Source organism: Bos taurus, chromosome 8 (genome assembly GCF_002263795.3).
Source record: "Bos taurus isolate L1 Dominette 01449 registration number 42190680 breed Hereford chromosome 8, ARS-UCD2.0, whole genome shotgun sequence".
Lineage (NCBI taxonomy): Eukaryota > Metazoa > Chordata > Mammalia > Artiodactyla > Bovidae > Bos > Bos taurus.
This window is the reverse complement of record NC_037335.1, coordinates 55139557-55149656: the sequence shown is the minus strand read 5'-3', so window position 1 is coordinate 55149656 and position 10100 is coordinate 55139557.

The window sequence follows — 10100 nt, the reverse complement described above, 5'->3', positions numbered from 1 at the left end:
TGGCATTAAGACTCTCTCCAGATCTGGTAGTTTTTCTTTCCTTTTATGTGGCTTCATTCTCGTGCAGATTTTCCTCACATGAATACTTCAGCAGCTACAGGCCCTTATCCTCCCAGTAAAACCACAGACGGAGGGCAAAAAACTCACCCTGGTTCTCTTGGGCAGAGACCGGGTCAAGGAGACTGTGCCAACCACCCACTGGGACATGATGCTAACTGTCAACCCTCAGCAGAAGGATGAGCCCCACCCGTGCCAAGTGACAGGGCTTGAGGGAAAGGAGGTTCTCCAAGGGGTAGTCGGGTGCTATTATCAAAAGCAACTGATGTTGGACAGTTAAAATTCACTGACACTCACATGATTGCCCAGTGTGAATTCATTTTCTGGAAAGACTGAAGTCTAAAGAGGCTATACTCACATAGCTACGTAGTGCCAGAAGTCTAGAATCAAGTTGGGATACCAGCATTCTTTTATCATTGATCTGTGCTTTAGAAAACTTACTGGTTAATGTGTAAAATAGCTAGCTAGTAGGAAGTAGCACAGGGAGCTCAGTGTAGCACAGGGAGCTCAGCCTGGTCTCTGTGATAACCTAGAGGGGTGGGATGGGGGTTGGGGGTGAGAGGAAGGCTCAAGAAGGAGGGGATATATTAATACATATAGCTGATTCACGTTGTACAGCAGAAACTAACACAACATTGTAATGCAACTACACTCCAATTAAAAAACAAAGAACAAAAAGGAAAACTGACTGGCAAAATATATTCAGGTATCCTTTATCACTTTGACATCCCACAATTCTTTGACTGCTTGGAAAAGGAGGGGCTGGTAACTCTGAATGCTTAGCCAAGCACCAGAACCCTTAATCTCTGATGTCATTTAAAAGCTGTTTCACTGAGAATTAGCTTCAGCTATCAGCACTTTAGTTTCGCATAAGAAGAACTCATTAGTATTAATCAACTTTGGACTTTTAGTGGAATAGGAACTTTTTCATAAACTAAATTTTAATAACCCTCAAACAAACAGTTCTCAGTTCATGTATACTTAACTAATGTTTGCTTAGATGCTTTCTTAGTGCACCCATCTTCAAAAGAAACTTGTTAGTTAACAAGGACAAAAAGTATCCTAGGTTGTAACAAAAGCACACAATAGGATTGTTAACAGATGATGGTGTACATAATATGTTACCAGGGAATGGCCCCATGAGGCACGTCATCATCACCCAAATGATAATCATCACTCCCATTTGGAACATGAAGTTCGTGTACTCTCTCTGAAAAATTAGTTGTGTTACTAGGGTGATCACTTGTGCTTTAGATTAAAAATCTGTGGTTATCAGAAAAGTGTCTGTAAGTGGTTCAGAGGGAAAGCCTGGTGCTTGAATCTGTAAAAGACCTCCGTGGGGACCACAAGGCCCAGATAGGTTTATAGGTGAGAATATAGGGAGCCTGACTGAGGAGTGAGATGGAGCTGAGTGTCATGGGACAGGCAGCATGCTGATTCCTACTTTTATTAACCAGAAATGAGAGCCCCTCACATGAGTGCTCTGGGACTTGACTACCTAGAACTGGTGCAATGGAATTATTCCTCACGATGGCCTCAGTTCAGTTCAGTTCAATCGCTCAGTCGTGTCCGACTCTCTGAGACCCCATGAATCGCAGTATGCCAGGCCTCCCTGTCCATCACCAACTCCCGAAGTTCACTCAGACTCATGTCCATGGAGTCAGTGATGCCATCCAGTCATCTCATCCTCTGTCGTCCCCTTCTCCTCCTGCCCCCAATCCCTCCCAGCATCAGAGTCTTTTCCAATGAGTCAACTCTTCGCATGAGGTGGCCCAAGTACTGGAGTTTCAGCTTTAGCATCATTCCTTCCAAAGAAATCTCAGAGCTGATCTTCTTCAGAATGGACTGGTTGGATCTCCTTGCAGTCCAAGGGACTCTCAAGAATCTTCTCCAACATCACAGATGGTCTAGAATACAAATAATTTGAAAGTCAGAGGTGTTTTCTTAAGTCACATTTGACCTAAAAATGACCGTTTTTTGAAGTCACAAGTGCTTGCTTGCATATTGTTAGTGAGTCCATCTACAGCACAAATCCAGTGTGTGTGTGTTGGGTTGGGGGGCGGGGGTCAACCTGCTCACTCTCTCTGTGAAACATCTGGGCTCTTCAGAATGTGGTTGGAAAATCAGTGGAGTAGATAATCTTTCAACAGCCCTCTAGCTCTAAGTGAGAAACATGATAGAGTCAGCTGGTCTGAAGTTCTTAAAAGTCTGGTGATAGCCAAGCTAAGAAAAAAATAGTCCTCATTTCTAAATATTGATTTATTTAAAGCATGCACTGACACAGTCTAATAGCAGTCCTTATCTACAACCTAGAGGCACCATTCTAGGTTTGCTGTTATTAGTTTCTTCCCTTGGCAACTTTGTAAAAAATTAGTTTCTTTGTTGTACTGTCTTGCTGTAAGGCAGACTGGGGGAAAGTACATATTTTAAATGGATTGGATCACAGTTTCCACAAAAACCCTATGTGGAGATTATGTCCTGTTGGTATGTCCTACTGCAACAGAAGGTAGAAAATCACATATTTAAGACTGCTCCCTGATTTATGGGTGAAATCTTTAGGGTGGGAGTGCCTTGGAGCAAAGCGGGTAATTGTTGAGTGTGCTGATTGGGAAGATAAGGGAAGACAGAAGGTAAACCTCCAGTTACACAATAGTTTTTTAGTGCATTTCAACTGAGAATATTTCATCTGCTGTCAAGCAAACAAATTGCTTAACCTTAATATATGTAATAATTTCTCCCACACATAAATGTCCTATTACTATTAAATCAGGCCCTCCTCCTTTCCTACAAACTTCAGCCAAGAGTCTGTTGCATCTCATCTACTAGGCTTTGCCCTCCTTATCTCCCTCCCCCTTTGTCATGCTTTTCCTCTGATGAACAGAGTTGTCTCTTATTACTGGACATTTATATCCTGAAACTTCGTTAATCATTTGATTTATGGTATAACTACAGTGTAGAATGTAATGGCAACCCACTCCAGTGTTCTTGTCTGGAGAATCCCAGGGACTGGGGAGCCTGGTGGGTTGCCGTCTGTTGGGTCGCACAGAGTCGGACACGACTGAAGTGACTTAGCAGCAGCAGCAGCAGTGTAGAATATACATATTTTATTAACTAACAACCTTAAACTATCTTTTAAACTGTGATTACATGGACTAGTCATTCTGGATTGGAGCTAATCTGTGGGGGTAGGAAGCCTACTTCCCTTAATTTCCATTTTATACCAATGAAAATCTAAAGGAAGGAGAGATTAAATGACATGTTTGCATCTTCACTTTTGTGAATACTCCTTAAAGCCAACAGTGTGTGTTTGTTTTCTTAGAGTTAAGACAAAGATGATAAATCAATCATTACATTATTGGTCAGGTTTTTTTTTTTTTTTTGAGTAAAATATAAAAAAGTATACTATGTAAAATGTTAGTGTTTTATACACGTGTTTTCCTTAATCTTCATAACAATTTCATAAGGTAGCTAATTATACATCCATTTTACACGTGGCAAAAGTGATCTTTGAGCTTAACTAATTTGACTGAGCAAGAGTCAGACTGTTAGCATTTAAATTGAGTTGGTCTGACTCTACTGTCCATTCTTACCCACTGCATCATGGTGTTTTCTGTGAAAACCAATTTGATTTTAGCATGCCAAATTTATCTGAGAGTTCAGAAAGGGCACTGCTCAAGTAGAGTGAAACCAACACAAGTAATATTTAAGTGTTGATGGCTATCCACTAATTATGTGACTGCAGACCCGTGGTTTCCCTGCTTGGAGCCTTGTTTTTCTCAATAATGAGTTGAATAAGTCTATCTGTAGGATTTCTTTCAGTGCTAACAATTCAAGAATATGTGCTACTCATTGAAAGTTTTAGCTTAGACTCTTACAACTCTATGGGGATCAAAAATTGAAAAATGAATTACATGAATTCAAATCCCCATGAGTTTATAAAGTAAGTCCACATTAAGAAATAAGAAGACTCTATTTGGAGAAACAAAAGGCAGAAAAAAGGGTGAGGCTCTGTGTGTATCTTGTATTGCTGCTTCACTACACAATCTCTCATCAGAACTCTCCCACCCTCAAGGGCAAGTTTGGGGAATGAAGTACAGATAGTATCATGGGTGTGACAGTGATATAAAGAGCCAATTGAATTTGGCAATAAGGAGCTGATGATATGAGCCAGTCAGCTCCTGGTCTTGTTTTTGCTGATTGCATAGAGCTTCTCCATCTTTGGCTGCAAAGAATATAATCAACCTGATTTCTGTGTTGACCATCTGGTGAAGTCCATGTGTAGAGTCTTCTCTTGTGTTGCTGGAAGAGGGTGTTTGCTATGACCAGTGCATTCTCTTGGCAAAACTCCATTAGCCTTTGCCCTGCTTATACTGTATTCCAAGGCCAAATTTGCCTGTTACTCCAGGTGTTTTTTGACTTCTTACTTTTGCATTTCAGTCCCCTATAATGAAAAGGACATCTTTTTTGGGTGTTAGTTCTAAAAGGTCTTGTAGGTCTTCATAGAACAGTTCAACTTCAGCTTCTTGAGCATTACTGGTACAGGCATAGACTTGGATTACTGTGATATTGAATGGTTTGCCTTGGAAATGAACAGAGATCATCCTGTTGTTTTTAAGATTGCATTCAAGTACTGCATTTTGGAATCTTTTGTTGACTATGATGGCTACTCCATTTCTTCTAAGGGATTCCTGCCCACAGTAGAAGATATAATGGTCATCTGAGTTAAATTCACCCAGTCCAGCCCATTTTAGTTCGCTGATTCCTAAAATGGCGATGTTCACTCTTGCCATCTCCTGTTTGACCACTTCCAATTTGCCTTTGTTTGGTAGTTAGAATAGAAAACAGGGGTCCAAAATGACGGTGGCTAAAAGACAAGGTAGGGAAAAGCCCGTGAAAATAGAACAAAGGAAGGTCAAAGGAAGGTCCAAAGACTGGAGTGAAGACCTCAGGAAGAACAAACAGCACTCCTGGCTAAGCCCAATTTGCATACGGCAGGCCCAGGGGGAGGAAAAAACATATAAAAGGAGGAGTCATAACGCTTTATCTCTCTCTGTCTCCCGCGTGCATGGGCTTTCTCTCTCTCACTCCCTCTTTCTCCCGTGTGCATACGCTTTCTTTCTCTCTCTCTGTCTAGCCCCCACCCACTCTTGTCCTCACGTGCTGGCGGGCTCCTCCACTCTCTTCTCTTCCAATCCGAGGATGGATTCTCCTGCTGCTGCTGCTGCTGCAAAGTCGCTTCAGTTGTATCCGATTCCGTGTGACCCCATAGACGGCAGCCCACCAGGCTCCCCTGTCCCTGGGATTCTCCAGGCAAGAACACTGGAGTGGGTTGCCATTACCTTCTCCAATGCATGAAAGTGAAAAGTGAAAATGAAGTTGCTCAGTCGTGTCCGACTCTTTGAGACCCCATGGACTGCAGCCTACCAGCCTCCTCTGTCCATGGGATTTGCCAGGCAAGAGTACTGGAGTGGGGTGCCATTGCCTTCTCTGTGGATTCTCCTGCTATCTTCTAAATAAAATAGAGCTGTAACACTGATTTGTCTAAGAACTATGACACGGTTTATTCAAGACCCGAGAGCTGTGATGCACGGAGGGCTTTAATGTCCATCGCCCCAAATCATTGTTGTGATGAGACAAGAACTGAGAAACATACACTCACCTGACACCTTGATTTATGGACCTAACATTCCAGGTTCCTATGCAATATTGCTTTTTACAACATTTGACATTGCTTCCATCACCAGTCAAATCCACAACTGAGTGTTGTTTTTGCTTTGGCTCCATCTCTTCATTCTTTCTATAGTTCTTCTCCACTGATCTTCAGTAGCATATTTGGCACCTACTAAAATGGACTGGAATGGGTGAATTTAACTCAGATGACCATTATGTCTACTACTGCGGCCGGGAATCCCTTAGAAGAAATGGAGTAGCCATCATGGTCAACAAAAGAGTCCAAAATGCAGTACTTGGATGCAATCTCAAAAACAACAGAATGATCCCTGTTCATTTCCAAGGCAAACCATTCAATATCACAGTAATCCAAGTCTATGCATGAACCAGTAATGCTGAAGAAGCTGAAGTTGAACTGTTCTATGAAGACCTACAAGACCTTTTAGAATGAACGCTCAAAAAAAAGATGTCCTTTTCATTATAGGGGACTGAAATGCAAAAGTAAGAAGTCAAGAAACACCTGGAGTAACAGGAAAATTTGGCCTTGGAATATGGAATGAAGCAGGGCAAAGACTAATAGAGTTTTGCCAAGAGAATGCATTGGTCATAGCCAATACCCTCTTCCAATAACACAAGAGAAGATTCTACACATGGACATCACCAGATGGTCAACACTGAAATCAGATTGATTATATTCTTTGCAGCCAAAGACGGAGAAGCTCTATAGAGTCAGCAAAAACAAGACTGGGAGCTGACTGTGGCTCAGATCATGAGCTCCTTATTGCCAAATTCAGACTTAAATTGAAGAAAGTAGGGAAAACCACTAGACCATTCAGGTATGACCTAAATCAACTCCCTTATGATTATACAGTGGAAGTGAGAAATAGATTTAAGGGACTAGATCTGATAGATAGAGTGCCTGATGAACTATGGATGGAGGTCCCTGACATTGTACAGGAGTCAGGGATCAAGACCATCCCCATGGAAAAGAAATGCAAAAAAGCAAAATGGCTGTCTGAGGAGGCCTTACAAATAGTTGTGAAAAGAAGAGAAGCGAAAAGCAAAGAAGAAATGGAAAGATACAAGCATCTGAATGCAGAGTTCCAAAGAATAGCAAGGAGAGATAAGAAAGCCTTCCTCAGCAATCAATGCAAAGAAATAGAGGAAAACAACAGAATGGGAAAGACTAGAGATCTCAAGAAAATCAGAGATACCAAGGGAACATTTCATGCAAAATGGGCTCGATAAAGGACAGAAATGGTATGGACCTAACAGAAGCAGAAGATATTAAGAAGAAGTGGCAAGAATACACAGAAAAACTGTACAAAAAAATCTTCACAACCAAGATAATCACGACGGTGTGATCACTGAACTAGAGCCAGACATCCTGGAATGTGAAGCCAAGTGGGCCTTAGAAAGCATCACTACGAACAAAGCTGTTGGAGGTGATGGAATTCCAGTTGAGCTATTTCAAATCCTGAAAATGATGCTGTGAAAGTTTGCACTCAATATGCCAGAAAATTTGGAAAACTCAGCAGTGGCCACAGGACTGAAAAAGATCAGTTTTCATTCCAATCCCAAAGAAAGGCAATGCCAAAGAATGCTCAAACTACCACACAATTGCACTCATCTCACATGCTAGTAAAGTAATGCTCAAAATTCTCCAAGCCAGGCTTCAGCAATATGTGAACCATGAACTTCCAGATGTTCAAGCTGGTTTCAGAAAAGGCAGAGGAACCAGAGATCAAATTGCCAACATCCGCTGGATCATGGAAAAAGCAAGAGAGTTCCAGAAAATCATCTATTTTTGCTTTATTAACTATGCCAAAGCCTTTGACTGTGTGGATCACAATAAACTGTGGAAAATTCTGAAAGAGATGTGACCACCTGACCTGCCTCTTGAGAAACCTATATGCAGGTCAGGAAGCAACAGTTAGAACTGGACATGGAACAACAGACTGGTTCCAAATAGGAAAAGGAGTACATTAAGGCTGTGTATTGTCACCCTGCTTATTTAACTTTTATGCAGAGTACATCATGAGAAACGCTGGGCTGGAAGAAGCACAAGCTGGAATCAAGATTGCCAGGAGAAATATCAATAACCTCAGATATGCAGATGACACCACCCTTATGGCAGAAAGTGAAGAGGAACTAAAAAGCCTCTTGATGAAAGTGAAAAAGAAGAGTGAAAAATTGGCTTAAAGCTCAACATTCAGAAAACGAAGATCATGGCATCTGGTCCCATCACTTCATGGCAAATAGATGGGGAAAGAGTGGAAGCAGTGTCAGACTTTATTTTTCTGGGCTCAAAAATCACTGCAGATGGTGACTGCAGCCATGAATTTAAAAGACACTTACTGCTTGGAAGGAAAGTTATGACCAACCTAGACAGCATATTCAAAAGCAGAGACATTACTTTGCCAACAAAGGTCCGTCTCGTCAAGGCTATAGTTTTTCCAGTAGTCATGTATAGATGTGAGAGTTGGACTGTGAAGAAAGCTGAGCACTGAAGAATTGATATTTTTGAACTGTGGTATTGTAAAAGACTCTTGAGAGTCCCTTGGACTGCAAGGAGATCCAACCAGTCCATTCTAAAGGAGATCAGTCCTGGGTGTTCTTTGGAAGGACTGATGCTAAAACTGAAACTCCACTACTTTGGCCACCTCATGCGAAGAGTTGACTCATTGGAAAAGACTCTGATGCTGGGAGGGATTCAGGGCTAGAGTAGAAGGGGGATGAGACAGAGGATGAGATGGTTGGGTGGCATCACTGACTCGATGGATGTGAGTTTGGGTGAACTCTGGGAGTTGGTGATGGACAGGGAGCCCTGGCATGCTGCGATTCATGGGGTTCCAAAGAGTCAGACACAACTGAGCAACTGAACTGAACTGAACTCAGTGGATCATTGAAAAAGCAAGAGAGTTCCAGAAAAACAGCTATTTCTGCTTTATTAATTATGCCAAGGCCTTTGACTATCTGGATTACTACAAACTATGGAAAATCCTGAAAGAGATGGGAATACCAGAGTACCTCACTTGCCTCTTGAGAAATCTGTATGGTCAGGTTGCAACAGTTAAAATTGGACAGGGAACAACAGACTGGTTCCAAATAGGGAAAGGAGTACATCAAGTTTGCATAATTACCCCACTTATTTAACTTATATGCAGAGCACATCAAGACAAATGCAGGCTGGAAGAAGCACAAGCTGGAATCAAGATTGCTGGGAGAAATATCAATAACCTCAGATATGCAGATGACACCACTCTTATGGCAGAAAGTGAAGAAGAACTAAAGAGCCTCTTGATGAAAGTGAAAGAGACGAGTGAAAAAGTTGGCTTAAAGCTCAACATTCAGAAAACTTAGATCATGGCATCTGGTCCCTTCACTTCACGGCAAATAGATCGGAAAACAGTGGAAACAATGTCAGACTTTATTTTTTGGGGCTTCAAAATCACTGCATATGGTGACTGCAGCCATGAAATTAAAAGATGCTTACTCCTTGGAAGAAAACTTATGACCAAACTAGACAGCATATTGAAAAGCATAGACATTACTTTGCCAGAAAAGGTCCATCTAGTCAAGGCTATGGTTTTTCCAGTAGTCATGTATAGATGTGAGAGTTGGACTATAAAGAAAGCTGAGTGCCAAAGAATTGATGCTTTTGAACTGTGGTGTTGGAGAAGACTCTTGAGAGTCCCTTGGACTGCAAGGAGATCCAACCAGTCCATCCTAAAGGAAATCAGTGCTGAATATTCATTGGCCAAATACTTTGGCCACCTTATATGAAGAATTGACTCACTGGAAAAGACCCTAATGCTAGGAAAGATTTAAGGTGGGAGAAGAAGGGGATGACAGAGGATGAGATGGTTGGATGTCGTTACCGACTCAATGGCCATGAGTTTGAGTAATCTCTGGGTATTGGTGACGGTCAGGGAGGCCTGACATGCTGCAGTTCATGGGGTCGCAAAGAGTCAGACACAACTGAGTAACTGAACTGAACTGAAAGAGCCAAAGATTATTAATGTATTACTTCACCTGGAGATGTTTTTTTGCTACCATGGATAGCTGTTGTATTTATTTCTGCTGTCTTCCTTCTGGATTGCACTAAAGACTAGATAGCATGCATCTCAAACAAATTGAGAACAAGGGCTCTTTAAAGAATGTTATAACTGTTTAACTGGGGAACATGGCTGAGTCAGGGCAACAGCTGCCAAGACTCAGGCAGCTGAAATAGCTTCTGCTGCTTGAGCGCTTGGCTGGGCGGCTGCTCTCGCCAGGTCCTCCACCTTGATGAGGTGTAGGGAGGGAGATGATATAAAAACACACAAGCTTTGAAAGTTGACATGGACCTTGATGAGGAAACAGACTCGATG